This window comes from Triturus cristatus, chromosome 4_2, assembly GCF_964204655.1.
Source record: "Triturus cristatus chromosome 4_2, aTriCri1.1, whole genome shotgun sequence".
In the NCBI taxonomy this organism is placed as follows: Eukaryota; Metazoa; Chordata; class Amphibia; order Caudata; family Salamandridae; genus Triturus; species Triturus cristatus.
Genome location: NC_140586.1, coordinates 684436895 through 684458749, shown reverse-complemented (window position 1 = coordinate 684458749; position 21855 = coordinate 684436895). Strand labels below are relative to the sequence as shown.

The 21855-nt window shown below is 43.7% G+C and overlaps 1 protein-coding gene across 1 annotated transcript in view; it reads right to left on the bottom strand.

Moving 5' to 3' along the window:
- The window catches only part of DAB1 (DAB adaptor protein 1), a 3595579-nt gene that overhangs the window by 1970685 nt on the left and 1603039 nt on the right, over window positions 1–21855 (bottom strand). Inside the window, exon 4 of the mRNA XM_085602501.1 lies at window positions 20657–20732. The gene's annotated coding sequence lies outside the window, so the exon portion shown is untranslated. The remainder of the gene's footprint in view (window positions 1–20656; window positions 20733–21855) is intronic.

Sequence of the window (21855 nt, the reverse complement as noted above, 5' to 3'; positions counted from 1 at the left end):
GACACGGGGCTGATCGCCATCATGCGGTTGTGATCAGTCCTGTAATGGTAAACGCGGTTGTTGGCAAGCGCCCCCAGAATAAGGATGAGTATCCTTATTGGCTTGCAGAGAAATTCGATCAACTGGAAGTCGTGTTTCCTAACACTAGTCCTGTGGATAAACACAGGATACTCACTATTACTTTGCCGAAAGAACTAGTCCCGGACATTGTCGATTGTGACAATTGGGGCAAAGTCTTTGCCGCGACCTATTCGAAGTGCTTCGGCACTACGTCTATGTCGGTACTACCTTCCGTTATCAAGAAAGTCCAGGAGGACCATGGGGCGGAAGCAGCTATTGAATTGGGAATGTGGCTTATCGACAGCTTCGATATAGTATGTTCCATGATTATGGGAAATCTCAAAGGAGATGCCATGCAGTTTCAAGTGGGAAACATGATGGCACTTATTGCGGATGACGATAAGCCGAGGGAGTTTGCAAAAGTTATTGCGAAAGCCTATAGGATGGTTGGACGTAGTGCCCTAGGCGTGAAACCCGTCATCAAAATTCCTGATGTAGTACAGCACACTAAAGTGAGTTCGTCTACAAAAGACGATAAACCCAACTTTCCAAAACAAAATTGGCGAGCTAAAAAACAAGATAAACAGCAACAGAAACAGGAGACTCGTCCAGCGTCCCCAGTTCAGGCATATGTTGAACGCACTTATGATTTGCGTGATCGTTCTCGTATTAAGTCACCTGATAGGTTTCAGGTTCCTGACCAGCGCTCTCCTCGTTCTTCACAGGAAACGGCGGCTTCACACTTTGGTGGAGGAGAACGTGGGAGAGGCCGGGGTGCTCAAAGTCGAGACCAGCCCCGACAGGCGGACGGAAAAGGAAACCAGGAGGATTCTGCACGTCCACGTCCTCCGTTTCAGAAAAAGAAGGTTGATGCAATCTCAGCGAAGTATGCCTCAGATGGTGCGGACACAGCTTCTGAACATGAAATGGGCGCTGACGCTGCTAGACAGCGCGGCGGAAGTTAGAGTACTGCGGGGAGCACTGCGTCCATTTCTGGAGGCGACAGCAACTAAAATCTATGTAACAGTAGAAACTGCTGATACTCGCGTAGCCCCCCCTGAGAGATTATTTGACGTAGTCCTCAATATTGAGGGTGACATACAACGAAAAATTAACGCGGTATTTTGGGATAATCTAACGACCACCTATGATATACTATTGGCGGAGAAAGATTGGCCCCCTGCTTTCGTTCTAAACGCTCCAAGGGGGGAAGAAGTCATTCTTCCTTCTTTTGGACACGTAGTGCCCAAGGAGGAGTCTAAGAAGTTGGCCGAGGAGTGGGCGCGGGTGCTTGCACCTGCGTTGTATCGTAATCAGGTGGGGTGGGATAAAAGTTCTACCCTCCACGAATTTCCATTGCGGTCCGACCCCCAGCCTCAGCCCCAATACCCTATGCGTCGTGAGGCTAGGTCTCACGTCGCGGCTATCCTTGAACAATTGGAATATCAGGGAGTAATTGAAACGTGTGTGTCATCCATGAATAATCCTTTATTCACTGTAACGAAGCCTGACGGATCGTACCGCCTAGTTTTGGATTACCGGCACTTAAACTCGCACTGCTGGAATTGTGCGGTGCAAAATACCCATAGTTCAGCTCTCGTCGATAGTCTTGTGAGAAAAAGGTTCAAAACCACACTCGACTTTTCCAATGGTTTTTATTGCCATAACATATCCCCTCATAGTTATGAGTGGACCGCTTTTACTTCGGGTGGTAAACAAAAAGTGTTCAAAAGGCTACCAATGGGCTATAAGAATAGTCCTGGGGTATTTGCTGCCCGTGTGGTCTCTCTCTTAGAGATGGTAGACCCGGAGGCGTACTCGTACGTTGATGACATCTACTTAACAGACGACGAGTTGCTTCCACACCTTGCTCGCGTGGACAACATAATTACTATGTTTGCGGACTTTGGTTACAAGTTTAACTTTAAGAAGTCCCACATTGCTGAGTACACAGTTTTATTCTTGGGGTACGAACTCAACAATGAGGGCCGAGGCTTGGCTCCGCAGTTCCTTGAGAAATGCGCACGCCTTCGTATCCCTACGACACTGAAACAACTACAATCATTGCTGGGCTTTCTGAATTTCGGTCGTACCTACATTCCTGAATATGCCCAGCGTATCAAGACACTATATGCCTTGGTGCAACCTACTTTTACCAAATCTTGCTGGCTGCCAGAACATTCGGCTGCATTACACTCTTTGCAGTCTGACCTTCTTACTGCGAAATATTTACAAACTCGTGATAACCACACAAACCTGGTCATAAGAATTGTACCGGGTGTGGAGGGGTTCACGTACTTAACATACAATGAAGGAGACACTGTCCCCATTGCTTACAAATCTCATTTATATACTTCGGCTGAAATGCGTTTCTCCACTGTCGAAAAAGTTTTGACAGCAGTTCAGATGGCAATCCTGAAAGAACGAGCGCTATCACAGGGGAAGCGCATGATGGTGGTAACACCATTTCCTGCCTTAGAGACAGTCACTAAAGCAAGTGTGCTGAATTCTAAAGCTTTGCATCCAAGGTGGATACAATGGGCGACCTCCTTAGCCTCGCCTGATGTCGAATACATCTTTGACGCAGGACTTCAGACTCAGGAGAGTTTGGAGTATGAATTAGTTCATCCAGCTCCACTTACATTGCACCCGTTGGAGGAGTTCCATTGTGTCATATACACTGATGGGTCCGCGCAGCCCGCAACTGGATCAAGGCACGCTTATTCAGCGGCTTGCGTAATTGTTGTTGGTACTTTCGTGAATGGAGAATTCATACAGGATGCGGTGCATACGCAGACTTTGGGTGATTGTACCGCACAATTGGCGGAGCTTAGAGCTCTGGTGCTTGCACTGGAGTTTGCTGATTACAGAGTCACAACTCTTATAGTGAGTGATTCTTACTATTGTGTACAATCTTACAACGACAATCTGATGTTTTGGATCGCGAATGGATTTCGTGATTCAAAAGGTAGCACAGTGAAGCATAAAACGCTTTGGGCTAGGGTGGCTGAACTAAAATGCAGTCGACCCCTTGTGAATGTTATTCACACTCTTGGTCACCAACGAGTTGGCGTCCATGCTGTCGGTAACAGTTTGGCTGACGAGGCAGCTAAAACAGCAGTGGCAACATACTTAGTAGCAGCAGTTACAAGATCCAAAAGTAAGATCGATGATGACATCTTGGCAGCTATTGCTGCATCAGAGACTGGGACGAACTTCCCTAGAGGTTTCCCTTCTCGATACCATTATCACTTAAGTCCTGATAACGTCCCGTTAGTGAGGATTAATGAGGTTGGGGATAGGGTTATTCCCAATTCGGACTGCAGGCCTGCATTGGTACAAGCTGCGCATGAGGGTGTTGCGTCTGCGCAGGCCGGAGTGTCCGCAACTGTGTCACTGTTGCAACAGCGTTATTGGTGGTACGGTTTGTACAAACATACACGGACTTATGTCCTCAATTGTGGGATTTGCCAACAAATAAAGCCATCTACGGTGGCGCGTCCACCACAAACGCAGCTGCATATATCTAATCAACCACTAGCGTGTGTTTATTTAGATCACTGCGGTCCTTTTTCCTCGGACACTGCGTACAAGTATATCTTGGTTGCAGTAGATTCGTGCACACGTTTTCTTTGGGTGTGGCCACACAGGAGTGCTGATGCCAGGACTGTCATCAAAGCATTGCGTGTCTTTATAGGGAGTTTTGCATGTGGCACCCTTCACTCTGATCAGGGCCCTGCGTTCGCCTCTAAGGCTTACAAAGAAGCTATGAGAAGTTTGGGGGTCCAAGTCAAATTTTCGTCTCCATACCGGCCTGAGGGCAATAGTGTTGTGGAACGAATGAACCGTGACCTAAAGCAATCATTGACAGCCAGGGTGTTAGGTACTGGCAAAAACTGGCTAGCCCATTTGTATGACGTCCAACGTGCACTTAATAATCTCCCTAGAAGGTCTCTGGGTGGGAGGACCCCGTACATGATGCTCTTCGGAGTTCGAATGTTTGTCCCTGACCTTGAGGGTCTCGACATGGCGGCGGCAGCCGCGCCTTTTGACTTAGATGACCACTGTACTGTCTTACAGAATCTTCAAGAAACAAGAGACACTCTAGCAAAAGAGCACATATCCTTTGCGACTGAAGCTGGACTTCAGATTCCGGTAGTCGGCTGGCTACCCAGAGTTGGTGATCTGGTCCGTGAGAAGGTGGAGAAGAAGAAGGAGTTTGGCCCCTCTTATCGTGCACCAGTGCCGGTGCTTGGAGTTGAGGGTACCCGCACAATTGTTTTGCCTCCACTTCCTGGTCACAGAGACAACAGGTACATTTCAGTTGACAATGTCAAGCTACACAGGGTGGCCGATACTCCATAGTCTGACACCTTCAGTTTCTTGCCCTTCGATGATGCGCAGTTCTGTTGTGGTTCCACCATCTGACATCGTGCCTGAGGTTGCCATTGAAATGCAAGTACTTTCTGATTCTGCTGTTTCACCTGCGGATGGTGATTTGCCTGATGATGCTGAGTATTCTTATCCTGCTGATGTCCCTTTGTCCCTTTTGCATTCAACTGACATTGTCCAGTCTAATTCTTCCATTGGAACTGAATCATTGACTTCCACTGCCCCTTCCAAATTTTCAAATTTTTTTGCCTGGTTCAAGAGACAATTTTTGGTTCCCCCCTGGATTTACATTTGGCTGGTGCTCATTTGCATTTTTTTGTTCATGTCCATTGGTTTTGTGGTAGTGTTTTTTAGGCTGATAAATGGACACTACCTGAATGAACGTTCTACAATTAGATTAATTAATGGAACTTTGGCCCCACATTCATCGTCGCACATCATGAAGAGGGACCAGACTTTTGTAAATATCACCGCCTGGCCTGTCCGTGATGGAATAGCATGGGATGCAGTTAAATTTCAAATTCATGGGCCCACGGAAGTGATTAATGTGCCATCTGTATATCGTGTTTCTATGGGTGATGTGGTGAAGCAAGACATTCGATCTGATGATTGGGATGTTAAAACTATAGAGACACTGTTTTCTGATTTGAAATACTATGCCGCATTTGATGCTGAGGATTTGTATTTGAATAATGAAAACTATGCAGAACAGTTTTGTTATCAACATTATGGCACACATTTTCTTCATAGGGCGAACACATTTCGTAGTTTAGTCAACTTTACGCAGTGGGAACATTGCCCAGCCCCGAAGATTGGTAGTTCAAAAACATTGATCGAAAAATTTTCATATTTTTCGGATTTCAGTGTATCCAATAATGCATCTTTTTATTTTAAGCTTAGAGACAAACCTATTTCAAAGGTGCGTTTGACCCACACTAAATTGTTGTTTTCTAAGTCCTTCATGGACTATTTGGCAATTGGAGGGTATGACAGTTGGAAACATACTATTGATCTCAAATCGGTTTGGGGAACTAAATCTTGGCAAGTACAAGGTACAGAAGCTTTACATCGTGCCTGCCTCATCCCAAACCACATGTTATTTTTAAATTCTACAATTTTTCAGACAACCTGTTTTGGATTAGCTCTTTCTAAAAAATTAAATTCCCCCTCGATCCCGGATCTGAGAGCTTATCCTGGTTGGGAGAATCACACAGATCTGTCCCTTACTATGTTGCAGTCTTTTATATCCAATTCCACCTTCAATATTAGTGCATTAGACCCTAAAGGTTGGTTGGTATGGCAGAAAAGTTCGGATGCCTGTCAACGTAGATTTTTGGGGTTAATTCCCGGGTACATACAGGATAGAGTAGACCCACGTTTTCTGTCCGCACACACTGTCACTACCTACTCAGTAGGTAAATTGTGCCAGGCATGGTTGCAACATTCCACATTAGATTCTGTTAAAATTCACTTGTCACGTTTGCATGACAAAATTGATTTCAATGATTTTGTTAAAGGTCCTGCATTGGGGAGATCCAAAAGATGGGTGTATGCTGTTTACAACGAGGTATGGAAGTTGTCGCAGATTGAGGCTGCTTCCAGACTCCGTGCTATTGACCAAGCCAATATGGAAAAAGTATTGGCAGTAATAGATAATAGTATTAATACCTTATCTTCAAGAATATATACATTGGATAACATTGTTTCATCTGTTGTAGATATTGTCCAGGACGATGTGTCTGTGTTGTATCATGGTCAAAATCAATTGCGTTCGATAATGCAATTTGCTTGGACTTTGCAGACGTTAAAGGCGGGGAAAGTGCCGTGGGATTACATGAATATTTCTTCTTTATTCCGCCCATTTAATCTGACAGCAAAGCAGCAATTCATGTCCATGAAAGATGCTACGTATTTACTACTGCATATAGAAAAGTTAGAACCTTTGCCTTTTTCTGTTGCTGAGTCGGATTATGCTGTGTGGCTTATCCATGGGATGGTCACTCTACCGATTTCTATGTATAGGTTTAGTTCGTGCATGAAACATTATGCCTTAGGCAGATACGAAAAACTTGGTTCTGCATTCTTGCATGAGGTCTGGTCTCTCCCATTTACATATCGATGTGAGAGAGACAGCAAAGAAGTTTATTTGAAAGGTGAGGAGTGTACGTCTGCTCCTGATCATTCTGTAGTATGTAGACATATCCAATTACATGGATCATGTAATATGAATGCCCCTAATTTAGCTTGCGTATTGAAGGGCATTCCTGTGCCAGTTATAACGCCGTCATTTACGCTGCTTGCTAATGGTAGTTATTTGCTTTTAAATAGTGAGGCTTGCTGTGGGATGTTAGCTGGAATTCCCTATATTGTTTCAGTTTCACGGAGAGTAATTTGCTGTAATAACGTGCTTTTCCCACCCCCGCAAGGCCGACTGGATATATCCATCTGGCCGACGATTCCAACCTTGAAAGCAGAGTTCAATAGGATGAGCAGAATAAGGGCTCTTTTGTCTCAAAAGGAGGTTGCGTTGACTTCGTCACGTGAAACATTTCTCCTTCAGGTGGCGAACACTCGCACGGAAGTTCAAGCGCTTTTGAATACTGACCTCCCCCTACATTTTGGCACACTAATACACACTATCTTCAATGCTTCTTCTACGACTGGTCTGGTCCATTTTTTTAAAATTGTAGGCTCTGGCCTTGTGACGTCTTTCCAGTCTATCTTTGGTATAATACCAGCTATTTTTCATTCTATTTTTTCTGGGGTTTTCGGAGGGTTTCCTCTGATACTCGCATTAATTGCTGGCATACTCCTGTTGGTCTGCGCACTACGCTATGGCTGCACGACTTGCGCTACTCGACCACGGATTCAGCCTGTTCCATCTGCGTAGCCAGATGTGGGAATCTTATGGGACTTTACCACTGGCTACCTTGAGTGTCGCTTATGGATTATCCTTCCGGTTCCCGTTTTTCACTTGTGTACAGCCTGTTTTTCACTGTCTCGAATGTCCGTTCCAATGGGCTCTGGATATGTGTCTGTCAAACTTGGTGTCATCTGACCTGGATTTTGATCGACTGATGTATCCCTTAGTGGTTCATGAGTTTGACTGTTCTGGAGTCGGGTTTATGGCCTTGGGTGCGGCGCATGGAGTCCTTGGATTATGGGATATCGAGAAAGCAGCAGTTGACTTCCTGGCACGAAGTTACATCGAGATGCCTGCTTCTTGTCCACGTGGAGTGCTTGATGCTCATTTCCCTGTGGAACATGTGTGTTCTTTTTCTTTGCTGAATTGGATGACAGCCAATTTTGCGGATGACTCCAATGATTTTCCACTGGAAGCTGCAGCTGCATATGCTGCTTATACTTTCCTAAATTGACTGCCGGATGGCGAGTTCAATGGAGTGAATTTTTTTCTATCTTCTCACAAACGATCGTTGGCCTCTATGGACGATGGATTGTGTTTTTACATTTTTTTTTTCTCTCTCTCTCTCTCTTCTTCGAAATTTTTTCTTCCTCTTATTTTCTGAACTCACATTTCAAGTTCTTTAGTCTGCATCGTTGATCTTGAACTCTGCGTTCTGTTGGAATATTCACCCCTGGTTGTACAGTGGTTCGATCAAAGGGGGATGTCACGTGGTTTTAGGCCACTCCCTATTTACAGTGCTAAGTTAGCTCAATCACGTTAGCTGTTGGAAAAACATCTTGTTGCTTTTGCTGCCTTTGCACCCGACACTGTTGTTACATGTTATTCATTTGAGAAATGCAGACTCGCTCTTGTCTCAAGTGAATGTAATTTATACATCCTTAACAGTTGCTAGTGCCCTTGGTCTGTACATCGAGTAAAGAACTGTTCTAGGACACTAGACGGTGCCGGCTGATTATGTTCAGGGTGATCGTACCACTGTTTAGTCACAACATGCACGCAGCTGCAAATACCAGAATGTCGTGGGCTTTAATATCACAGCGCAGCATATTGTTAGGGCATTCGATAGAAGAGCTGTTGCAGAGAACACTGAGCTGATCCTGTGATGTGATACACCAAAGCTGATCTATACGGTATGGGGTCCCCTATGCAAGCCTATGAGACCTTCTAATAGTCTAATAATATTTTATTAGTTGCTAGAGAAAGGAGGGTGGTTGTTTTCCACTGTCATTAGTAATATGATCGCTCCTTTCATTTTCTATGGTATTGTAACAATGCTAATGGTAATGATCTTAACCATTTGTCTACTTATGTTAGCCAAAGTACTGTATAACTTTAAACTTTATAATTCTTTAAACTTTACTGTGTCTTAGTTATTCTGTTGTGGACTAATATATATGTGCAAACGGGTATTTCGGGTTCCCACCATTCCTGAGAATAACTAAGTTGCATGTTCTGGGTTGTCTATACATTGGGACCGCCGAGCTAAATCTCGGATAACGATTGTGACACTAAGCTAGTCGGATAAGGGGTTCTTAGTTCTGAGGGGAGTTTCTGGTACACCACAATTCTCTAAGGTTCTGGTTTCCTGCGCATAGTTCTGTGCATACGCAGAATCCCTACAACACCGTCCCCTGCTTTCCTTTCAGCCCACTTCTACGTAGCCACCTGCCTCAGTTTTCACTCTCCCCCCTAACCCTCCCCCCAGCACGCTTCGCCTCTTACTGTGCTGTTCGCATCATGGAGCGCGCAGGTACACACACCTACAGCATCATTTACCCCCTAACCTCTCAAAACAATCACCCAAACGTTTCAAGTACAACTTTATAAAACTGCACCCCGAAACTCTCTTTGCTGACCCTTATTTCTCACCTCACAGTGGGTTTACTACCACTGATATCATTTTCCACACGAAAAGAAGAGCCCAATGGAGCAAAGCATTCCTTGGTTCTCTCTCGATCTCCTCCACTAGAAAAACCGCTCATGGTACAGCTTTCGGTATTTACCCCTCCCAGCTCTTTCATACGACAGCTACTATCACCATATACAGTAACGTTACTATCCTCATCCAAGTCACAGACCGTAATTTAAATCTCTTGGACAACATCTTCCCCATCATTTAAACCTGGTGTCTAAACCCCAATTGGCTACTCAACCTGCTCCCTGCGCTAGCACAGAACTGATAACTCCACCCACCCTAGCAAACAGTACCACCCCTCTATCTCCCTGTCCACTTCCGTCCCCCACACAATTTATCCCTCCCTCCTACACACAGCACTTCACTTCATCCTTACCACTCTGCTCGCCTGACACCCTCGCCCTTCATTCAGCCCTGCCACCACTGGCACTGGTACCTTACGGCACCCACTCCCTGAACACCCCTATCATCAACACACACACCGTCACTGCACCTTACCCATGCACTCTACCACCTAGCACAACTGAGGCAGCATGCGCTCCTCCCTTAGATTGGGAACCCCCTATTCTGAAGCCCACTGTTCCTCTCCCCCTAACAGCTTATCTCCCATTAACACCATCTCTACCGTTACCTCATCCTCGCCCCACACTGCCTCTCCTGATACATATTGCCCACAGCACAGCCACCCCCCCCACGTAGACTGCGGGTACATCATTTGACACCACAGCATCTTTCTGACACCACGCTTCCCTCAGAGCAAGCCACCCTCCCTACTACTGTTCCCTCTAACCCCACACCCACTACAACAGCCAGCCACCCCCACTATGCTCCCACCCACACCCAAGACCCACCCATACACACGCACGGCAATGCCTTCACCACCATGCATGCCTGCAACCACTCACACATCCAACCTAACTTCAGCATAGCCATCCACATGCATAACACAGCCTCCAACCTCACTCATATCCGCACCAGACCCTAGACTAGACGAAATTATGATCGCACTTCACCAAATTAAAACGGAGCTCCATTCTTTTAAGGTGGTGTTGTCGAGACAATCATGGCGTTCTATTCCCTCAAAAACCTATAAATCAAACGAGCGCACGTACCACACTTCATCCACCTCTAAAATTCGTCCACCCAGCTGGAAAACCGTTCCTTCCCATAATACACTAACACGCCCAATGCGTAGCATCAATCCGCTCTCAGAGAGCGATCTTCTCTCTCTTCTGCACTCTTACGAACCCTCTCTCTCCAACTCCTTTACGTGCTCTCAGATGACCATCCCGACTATCCCCCTCAACCCCTTCGGATCCGTTACCCACAACAACAGAGGAGTCAGTGATAACAACCTAAGAAGAATCCCTCTCACTCTGGACCCCTCCTCTTCCCTCATCTCACCCCGTCTCTTGTAAACTGTAGATCGGCCTCCAGACACGCAGCTGATATAGCTGACCTCATCATTTCACAGGAGTTGGACCTGATATTGTTAACAGAAACCTCGTTAACAGAATCCTCCACCCCACTCATCGACATCCTAGTACAACCAGACTAAGACATCATTAGATTAGACAGAATGGACAAGTTAGGGGGAGGTATAGCCTGCATACATCGTAGCAACATCAGCGTAAACAGAGCCATATCGCCTATTTTCCCCGCGTGTGAATACTTATGCCTGGACATTTGCTGCAATGGCAAACCAGTATGCTCACTCCACATCATCTATCATCCTCCAGGAGACAACCTCCTCTTCACTGAACACCTACTAACAACAGGCGGCAAAATACCCAAATATTCCTTGGCAACTTCAATCTCCATTGGAATGACATCAATGACGCAGCGGTCAACAGCCTCAAAAACTTCCTGGATGATCTAGCCCTCATCCAATTCTGCAACAGCCCAACACACAATAAAGGTTCAACCCTTGATCTTATAATCTCCAAAATTTACGTCATTCAGTTGGAGTCGATCCAACCCTGTGACTGGTCGGACCATCATATCATCGCCTTCTATATCCAGGAAACTATAAAACTCAACTCGGCTTAATCCACAAAACCAAAGATCTGGAAAAGAGACTTGAAAAAACTCAATCCCAACACTTTACCCTCTTCCGGCTACAACCTGCTTCAGCCCCCTGTAGGCACCTCTGACGTCCATGATCTCACCAACCACTACCTCAACGCTATAACCACGATAATCAATGAGGTAGCCCCCCTGCAACTTAAGAGAGTTCCCGCTAAAGACTCTAAGCCCTGGTACAATGATCTTCTTAATGAGGATAGACGGGCCCTCAGAACCTTGGAACACAACTGGAAATCAGCCCCATCTGCTAATCACCTTAAAGTATTAACCCCTTCGCTGCGGCGCGAATTCCGCCGCAGCGCTTGGGGGGTTTGGGGGCAGCACGGTGGCACGGTGCTCATGACGGAACCGCGCCGTCATGAGTCACGGGCGAGCTGTGCTCATGACGGCGTGGTTCCGTCACGACTCCGCCCACTCTCTAATTCGCCCGCACAGGCGGGGAATTCGAGCCGCGTGGGAGGAGCGGCCGCTCCATGACGGAACCACGCCGTCATGAGCACACGGTGCCCGTGGCTCATGACGGCGTGGTTCCGTCAAGGGCACACAAGCGGTTAAGGAACAAGAGAAATGCCTACTACAAAAAGATCAAGCGCACTAAAGCAGACTTCTTCAGCTACCAATTAGACCAAGCAAAAAATCATCCCCAAAAACTTTTCGAGTTAATCAAAACTCAATCTAAGGACGCACCTCAATGGCTACAAGACCTAGCTCGCCCACAACCCAACTGTGAAGAATTCTCTACCTTCTATCAACAGAAGACCAACAACATTAAGAAGGATCTCCTCAATGACCGATTACTACACACTGCTCCTCATACGAAAACCACCACCTCACTACCAACTACACCATGCCAACTCCCCTCTAAGCCTGGCCCAAAAAATGACGCAGCCTGGTCTTCCTTTGACACGTACACTGAAGAGGCTTTAGGCAAGATTCTCAACGCCCTGAAACCGGCCAATCACCTTACTGACCCTCTCCCTGCAAACGCTGTCAAAGACCTTACACCATGGCTTCTTCCACTTTGGACCAAAATCATTAACAGTTCACTTCAACAGGTTGCATCCCAGACTCCCTCAAAGTAGGACAAGTTTCACCCGTCTAGCTGACCCTGCGGACCTTAACAACTATTGTCCTATATCCAATATTCCCACCTTGGCCAAACTACTTGAAAAATGTGTACACCGCCAATTGACTATACATATTGATCACTTTGACCTCCTAAATAAACACCAATCAGGTTTCAGAGAAGGCCACAGCACCGAATCAGCCATGACACACATTTTTGACGATGCGTTACAAATCCTTGACCAGAACGGATCTTGCTTACTCATCCTACTAGACCTATCCTCAGCCTTTGATACGGTCAAACACCAGAACCTAATAGAGCTCCTGGAGCACAGAATGGGTTTACCAGGGACAGTGTTAAACTGGTTTACCTCTTTCCTCCATAACCATACACAAAAATTCAAGGTCAACAACACGCTCTCTAAATCCTTACCTGTAACATTGGGAGTTCCGCAAGGGCCCTCACTTTCTCCGACACTGTTTAACCTGTTCATGGAACCTCTCACCAAAATTCTTCATGCATCTAACGTACAATTTCATATGTACGCGGACGATACACAACTCTATCTCAAGATCAACACCCTAGAAGACATTAAGTTGCTTAACTCCACACTCAGGAACACCCAGTCCTGGCTAGCAGAAAACCATCTCAAATTGAATGCTCTAATAACAGAATTCCTCCTCATAGCTCCACCTACCAAAGTCCCCTTAATGCAAGACTTGATCAAACAGCTTACCGCACTCAACGTTCAACCAACCATTGTGGACTCAGCAAAATCTTTGGGAATTACTCTTGACAGCAACCTCGCTATGCAAAAACACATTAGCAACGCTACAAAGGGAGCAAACTTCCAGATAAACACATTGAGGAAGCTGACACCCTTCCTGCCAGTCGATGACTTCAAGCTGGCAGTACAAGCTCTAGTTATCCCCCGTGTGGAGTACGGAAGTGTCTCCTTATGTGGCCTCCCAAAAGCTACAACAGCGCCCTTAAGAGCCTCTATAAACGCTGCAGCAAGACTCATCACTGGCTCGAAAAGAAGTTCACACATTTCCCCTGACTTAAAAGCCTTGAACTGGCTACCGCTTGAAGCCAGAATCCACCTAAAAGTAGTGTGCATGACGCATAAAGCCCTACATCATAATACACCCAGCTACCTCGCACAGAAACTGACGATCTCTGGTGGTCTAAGATCCTCAAGGAGTGCTGAAAACCTAATACTGAAACCTCAAAGGTTCAACAAAAAGAAAACATATAAACAATCCTTCTCAGGAATGGCGCTCAGAATATGGAACACACTTCCCCCTGAAACCAGACTGAATGCCTCTACCGCACCTTTCAAAAAGGAAGTTAAAGCGTTTCTCATGCAAAATTCACATGAACACAAACTATATAGTTTCCGGGCTCTACAGATCCTGTACTAGTATGCCGTTCTATGTTAAGGCTCCAACTAAACACCCAACTCATGTCCTTGACTTGTCTCAATGGAGATGTTTTCCTATTCTCTACCCTATTGCTGCTGCACGAAATGTTGTTGTATACGAGTATTACCTGCATATTGTTTTGGTTTGTATAACTAACAGCTGTTTTAATGTAAAGCGCTCTGATATCCGCAAGGATCTTGTTCGCGCTCTATAAAACTCTCAAAATAAATAAAATAAATAAATAAATAAGATTGAACACAGTAAAAAGAATTGCACACTATGAGTGTGGGGAATTCGCGATCCGTGATTTCAAGTGCCATCTTGAATGCTTGCAGTTCAGCTCGCCTAGCTGTACAATCTCCTAGAGATTGCGTTTTTGTGACCTTTGGTCTGAATTTGCCATCGCGCATACACCCTTTAACGATCACGCATGCTGCACTGTAAGCTTGTTTACTCGCCGTAGCGGGTTGTGCAGATCCGTCAGTATAAATTATACATTTGTACTGATCAAGAGGGAGAATTTCAGAAGGCAGAGGGCATTCGTGTTCGTATTGCAAGAATGCTTGTGTTTTCAAATAAGGATCAAAAACATATTCAACATCAGTTGCAGCAAGAGAATTAACCCATTGTATCCATCTTGGATGTAAAGCTTTTGCATTCGGAATGCTAGCTTTAGTAACTTCCTCTAAGGCTGGTACAGGAGTCACGGCCATAATGCGTTTCCCCTGTGCTAGGTCTCTTTCCTTTGCTACATCGGTTTGAACTGCTGTCAGAATCTTTTCTGTGGAAGTGAATTTTATTTCTGCTTGTGTATACAAGTGTGATTTGTATGCAATTGGTACTTTTTCACCTTCATTAAAAGTTAAGTAGGTGAATCCGCATTGACCGGGAAGGATTCGGATCACTGAGTTGCGTACATTTACGCGTGTTTGCAAGTGTTTTGTTGCTAACATGTCTCTTTGAAGTGCACGCAGAATTTCTGTGTGTTCTTCTGTCCAAGATGTGGCTTTGAAATCAGGTTTGTTTAATTCATAGAGAGGTTTAACCCTCTCTGCGTAGTTTAGAATGTGTTTTCCTCCAGAATTCAGGAAACCTAGGCAGCGCACACTTTTCTAAAAAGTTGGCTGCCAGGCTTTTTCCTTCACTTGATAGTTCATATCCAAGGAAAAGGACGTTGAGATGGGAAATTCTGCACTTTTGAAAGTTAATTTGTAACCCTCAGAGGCGAAGCCCAATATAATGGTGTTCACCCTGTTCAAATGTCTGTCCATGTCATCGTCTGTCAGCTATATATCATCGACATATGACAATGCCTCGTCATCATAAATTTGTAGTAACTCTGCTACTCTTGCTGAGAATAACCCCGGGCTATTTTTGAACCCCTGTGGGAGTCGACAAAATTGACCCTGAGTCCCCATTATTGAGAAAGCGGTCAAATATCTACTTTCAGGTGCAATATTTTGACAAAAGACACCATTTGAAATGTCTAATGTGGTTTTGTATTTTTTTACGCACAATGTTATTCATTAATGTTGTACTGTGTGCATTTTGCACTGCAAATTTTTTACAACAAGAGATTAGATGTCTGTAATCCAAAACTAGACGATATTTATTGTCTGGTTTGGAAACCGGAAACAAAGGATTGTTCATTGATGAGGTGCATGTTTCAATCACCCATTGGTATTCAAGTTGATCTAAGATCTCCCTGAATTGTTTTTAAGCTTCTTGCTTAACTGTGTACTGCCTTTATGCAGTTGGTTGATTTTTTAACTGGATTTTGTGGTGAGGTGAGTCCTCATCACATCCTAAATGATTCTTATATAATGCTGGGGCTTGGGCCACTGCCCATTTCCTGGCATATGTATATTTTAAATGTACTGGAACATGGTTAGAGAAGGCTGGCATTATGATGTCTTCTCCATGTGGACACTCCCTGACAAATTCTGGTGGCCAGTCTTGTTCTGCTAGAAGTATGTCATAACCCTTTGAAAGTCACTCCCAAAAGAGTGCTTTTACTTTTCTTGGTATGTCTCCCTCCATCCGGAGTGTTATTTCATATAACCTATGCAGAGAACTAACCCTGGTATACGCAGTTTCAACTTGAATGTCTTCATTCAAGTCCACTGTCTCCAAAAGCCCCTTCAGGTTCTGGCAAGCTACTGTAACTTCTGCTGCGCTGTCCAACATTGTCTGAGCCCATTCTCCGTTCTTTAGTTGTGTTCTTAGAATCCTCGGCATGTCTGATCTTCAGACCTGCTAATTTCTTCTTGGAGAATTGAGGTTTTGTTTTGTTTTTCTGAAGGGGTTGATCGTCTTTGGACTTCATGCGTTCTTCTTTGTTCTCTGACCATCCTCTTCTTTCGGATGTCTGTGATGATATCTGAAAGGTACGAGAGGAACGTGTATCAATATCTTGATACCTGTCAGGTTTTCTCAAATTATCCCTATTCCTGAGGTTATACCTCCTTTCAGAGGAGACCTACCTCGGGATTGAGAATCTTTTTCTTTTGAATGTTGTTTGTTATTTTCCCACTTCTTTTTAGAAGAGGTAGGATTGTTTTTAGTAAAGGCCTTTTCAGGACTTTTAGACAGTTGTGGTTTAACTGGTTTCCATCCCAAACTGTCTCGGCCTAATTCTTCATAGGATTTTCAATTATTCTGGCTAGTTCTTGTCGTTGTTCTGTTACATCAAATTCCCTTAATTTCTGGCAGATTGCCACTGATGCTGCTTCTCCTTTAATATTAGTTAATATTATTGTTGAGACCTGGTCGAAATTTTTCAGAAACTTCATACCAAAATTCAGAGCAGGCTCTGCCCCTTATTCATTTTGAATTTGTTTCAGGACATCAGGTATTACCACCATGGACGGAACACCATGTGTTTTTGTGTAGATTGCAGCAGACTGTGCCCCAAGTCGTACAGTCTTCCAGATGTGGTGTGATCCCCCTTGGTAAACAGATTGTTAGAATCCTGTGTTTCTCATAAGGGCTGGTATTAGGAAATACTGGTTCGATTTGAGTAATTTTTTGAGCTATCCAGAATGGAATTTGTTCACGTTTTGTGGGCATTTTACCCATGACTGCGTATAAAGTCTGTGGAGTGATGTTTAATGTATTCCCCTGATGAGGGGCTGGATTTTGAATGGTTAATGGTGGTTGGACTGTGAAAGTCTGCATGACATATTAAAACTAATTGTCTGTTGATTTTGATTAACTCCTTGAGTTGAACAAGTAATTCTACGTCTGATATTTCTTCAGGATGAGGTGTGTAGCTGGCTAAATCGTCCATGTTGCTCCTGGTCTACCTAGTGGACTAAGCCTCGTAATGTGATTGTACTGTTTTAGGGCACCTTTAAACCAGAGATCATGCTCCTGGTATGTGAGTGAACATTCAATATCCTCGAAAGGAATATATTCCGCAGGTGGTTCATCTTCTTTGAAGAAGTGAAACAAATGTGTTACTGGATTTGATTCTGGGAATGTAATCCATGAGTAGAATACCTCTGTCTGGTGAGATTCATGTGCCTCTATTACAAAAACTGCTCTACCACCTCTTGTTGTTAGGCCATGTTTTATAAGTTTTAGAGTGATGGCTATTCTTAAATTTGGTGGGATGTGTATAACATCTGCATCGGTTTCATTTAACCCTGTATGGTTTAAACCTATTGGGGCTGGTTCAACCGTAATGTCTTCATCTGCCATTCTGTAATAAAATTGCAGAGCAAGTTTCAAGGGAACAAAGATTGGTGCACAATATTTTGGAACACTGTATACTTCAACATTGAACAAAGCAAACAGCTAATACATAGTATTTTTGTCCTACTCAGCTATGGTGGATATTATCCCTACCCACTCCACATGTCTTATGGAGTAGTATGAGTAGGGGTCTCTGAGAAAAGCACGACTGAGTTACTTCAGTATCTAGCGTTAAATTAGTGCCTTACCAAACCGTTGGGCACCATGTAGTGTAGTTCCTATATCCCTGATAAGCTCTGCACATTGGAATAATATACACTATAGTTTCGACATAGGACTGAGGTCAGTATGTCTCTATCGAGTACATTAAACTTAATTGCTTGCGTGTGCCAGCTAACTCAGAGGTCACTAGAAACTTCTCGAATATACAAGATGGGATTTGTTTCTGACAACCGCATAAACATGACAACTTTGTTTCCCTTAGAGTCGGAACAATCTCAGAACAGTGGAAACAATAGATAACAGTTTCGCTCAGTCAATCGTTTCGTTTCTACAGAGTTGCACAGAAATAGAGAGATGGGCGTTTCAATAAAAAGGGGTTTATTGAACAGTCTTATTTCTCATGCAAGAGATATGAACTGCTACAATCGTAAGACAGGATGCGAATTACATACGTACAGAGTTAGCAGTAGGATAAAATAATACTGCAATAGCATGGTTTGTAGCTATGACATATATTCATTAAATACATACATAAATAACACAGGCTAAAATGTGGATACTAATCTGATGCTTCTAAATAGTTCTACCTAAGTGTACCTAACCTAAGTGTAGTACGAGGCAAGAAGTAGGTGATGTTTTCGAAAGTATAGCTAGCTATAGTTTTAGTTTTGCCAAGAGTTGCCAAAAGTTTCTCTACTTTCTAGTCGGCTCCATACCTTAGAATGTGTGAGGGTGGAATCTCATTCCGCGACTCGATATCTAACACCCCGCAAGGGGAATCAGAAACACTGGAGCTGGATTCTCTGCGAGGAGGATGACAGCGTCTGGTCAGTGCATCAGGCGGGAACTCGATCTCCTTCCGAACTTGCTGTGGCAAACCGCAAGTAGGCAGTCGAACTGGACCGTACCGGAACAGTGGTTTTGCCAAGGCAAGTACAGGTATATTTATACCTTGAAGGTGTTTAGGAATGCCTGTATTGACGTAAAAGTCGGCATCGGATTGCATGAATGAACCCCTAAGGAACAGATGTTCATGCGTACTAAATGAGTTCTTGGAGAAATCAAAATCCAAGCAAGGGAAATTCCTAAAGGCTTAAGAGTCTGGTTTGCCAAGAACTCATTCTGACGTGGATTGACGGATGTAGGAGACCATGCCTGTATTTGGTTAGCATGGACAATTCCTAAATAAGGGCTGGATTTTCTATGCCTAAATAAGGGCAATATGAATTGTACCTATATATGGGCATAAATTGGGAAACCTATATACGGAATCTAAATCTACACAAATGCATACAAAGTCAGAATTAAACATTTAAGCTATCACACACACACACGCTTTATGATTGCCCTTTGTTGGTGGCCCCACCAACTTTATCTGTGGCCCTATGTATGCTCCCTTAAAATCCTATTCAAGACGCCACATATTTCTTATAGTAAATTCTTGTGCGTGTTGATTTCAGGTAAGTAAAATCTAACTGGCTTATTTGTACAATGTTTTTTAAGTGGTTTGATTGAACAGTCACCAGCATTGCTCTTGGAAAGCCTGTCCTACTTATGGGCCAAGCTACCCATCAGCAAAATGTCCCAGTCTTCCCACCTCCCTGACAGTGGAGTTGAAGAGTTCTGCAAGGCTGCAAAAGATAAAAGGAAAATGCCACATGTTGTTCTTCATTCCCAAGCTCTGCCAGATGGGCAAGGGCTCCCCTTAAATGAACCGATTGTGGTAGAAACATATCTGAGATCGGAAAGCCTGCCAGATGTGGCCCAGATAAGCATATCTGCATTGTGTTTTGGATTTTCTCTCCAAACAGTGATGCACCAAATTTATTTAGCCCGTGCCCTAATTAAGTTTGAAAGTTTAACTCAGGGGTCTCTAAACCTTTCTGTAATAAAAGCTTCTTAAGTTCAATGGAAATCAACCCAAGCTAGTAATATCAGTGATGTAATAGTGAACACCCCATCCAAGGTTGTCAGGAGTGATCTCATCAGTGCACGAGGCAGAGTTTCTAGCACTAATGTAAAAGAATCCTTTGAGAATTTGAAATTACTGTACATAGGTAATAGATAAAAGCCATAGCTGCAATCTCCCTGGCAGTAATAATATGAGTAATAAACCTCCCTACCTTGTGCGACCATGAATAACAAATGACAAATCAATGAAGTAATACTATGTAATACTATGACACAATGTTCCACGTATAATAGCTTTAAAAACATTTTGAAAACACAACTATTTTTTACCAAACACCAGCTTATGAGTTCTGAACATAGACACATTTTCATCTTAAGTACACGCTTTTAAATTTTATTATACATGTTATAATTCAACCAAGCAGAAGCTTCTGTCTTAGTAGGCCGAGCTGAACACAGGAGAGCTACTCACGGGTAGCTGGAGAGGCACTGGTGGCTCACGAGCTACTCATTGGAGATGCCTGGTTTAACCTTTCAAAACTTTTTTCCAACTCTTATTATGGCTTTTTTTTATTTATCTTAAACTCCCTATTTTCCTTTTCTCCATCCATCTCTTGGGAACGAGGCAAGTATTCCAAAAGTGGCATGTCCACATAAATTACAATCTATGCTTTTGATCAATTTGTGAATTTTGGACATTTATTGCCTGACAAAAAATAAAGAAATGCATGTAAAATACTACATTACACTAACACGACTTGTTGATCAAAATGTAATAAATTGAATAAAGGTCCAGACTCCAGACGATAATAATATAATAACAATTTAATTGTAATTTAAGAGGATACTCAAAACCAGAACATCTAGAGGCCATAGAATAAGAGAGAATAAAACTGAAATATATTTTGGAGAAGTAATGAGCATAAAACAAACAAAAATCTCACAAATGACAACATTACCATTCTCATTAAGCGTCTTCAGAGGATCATTTGACGTTTGACACCATTTTCAAAGATATAATTTTCAAATCAGCATCTGAAATAGTAATAAGACAATTCATTTAATAAAGAAGGATCTAGCATCAGAGTGAAAGCTCACATGAGTCATAGAGAACAAATGGACTAATATCACTTAACTAAATAAATTACAAACCTTGTTTACAACAGATGTTAACTTACGGCTATTGCCAGCCCCCTGCTTGAGACACGTGACAAATGAGGTAGTGAAGAAGTGCCAAAACAAGAGAGAAAAAAGGAGTCTGAGAACAAAATATATATTTTGCATTTCTCACAATTTGCCTTCCTCTTAGTACTGTTGAAACAAACAGGAGGCTGTTGGGTATCTAACTATGAAACACACCATGGAAACGGCTACACTACAAAATATCTTCTAGGCACCTAGCAGCATCCCCACAAGATACAGTAGGTGATGGTGGGGTTCTATTCTCACTGGCCCCATCGCTGTCTAGGTGGGGGTGATTGGAGATGAGGTATTGTATTGAGAGGCAGCAGAGGAACTTTGCAACTATAGATTTGCATTGTTAGTCTGCATTGAACTTTCAAGTCTAGACCTGCACATTAAGAGACTCATTGTGAATCTGAGGTTATATATGCAGTTGATGATGCTTTAGTGGATATTGGAGGCTATGGCAGCACAATGTAAGGGTACATTGGGCATTTGAGACTTAACAAACATTGGCTATGGGCATTACTCAAGGCAGAATGTGCACATTGTGAGCCCATGCTAGGCATTTGAATCTTAGACTGCACTTTTAGGGCCATACATAAGCTAAAAGGCTTAAGTGTTAATGCAAGGTTATAATTTGTAGCATTTGGGTAACCTGTGCTTATAAGGTTACAGTGGGCATGTGTCTCAGCACCTGAGCAGATGGGACTTTTGCAAAGCATGGGTTGATTCCTCCTAGAAATATGATTAATGTGCCTAGGCTAGAAATTTAAGGCTGTGCCTAGTTACCTGATACTTTGTCTTGCCATATTACGGGTGTACCTTGGCAAGTATGACTTTGTCTTAGATTGGAGCTGGACAGACCACTTTCTGGTGTCCGCGTCATGGCAATTCATTAGCCCAACTGCAGTGGTCTCACGGGTGCACACTCTGGAGAGAGCCTGGTCGAGGCTCCCAGTTGACACCTGGGTGG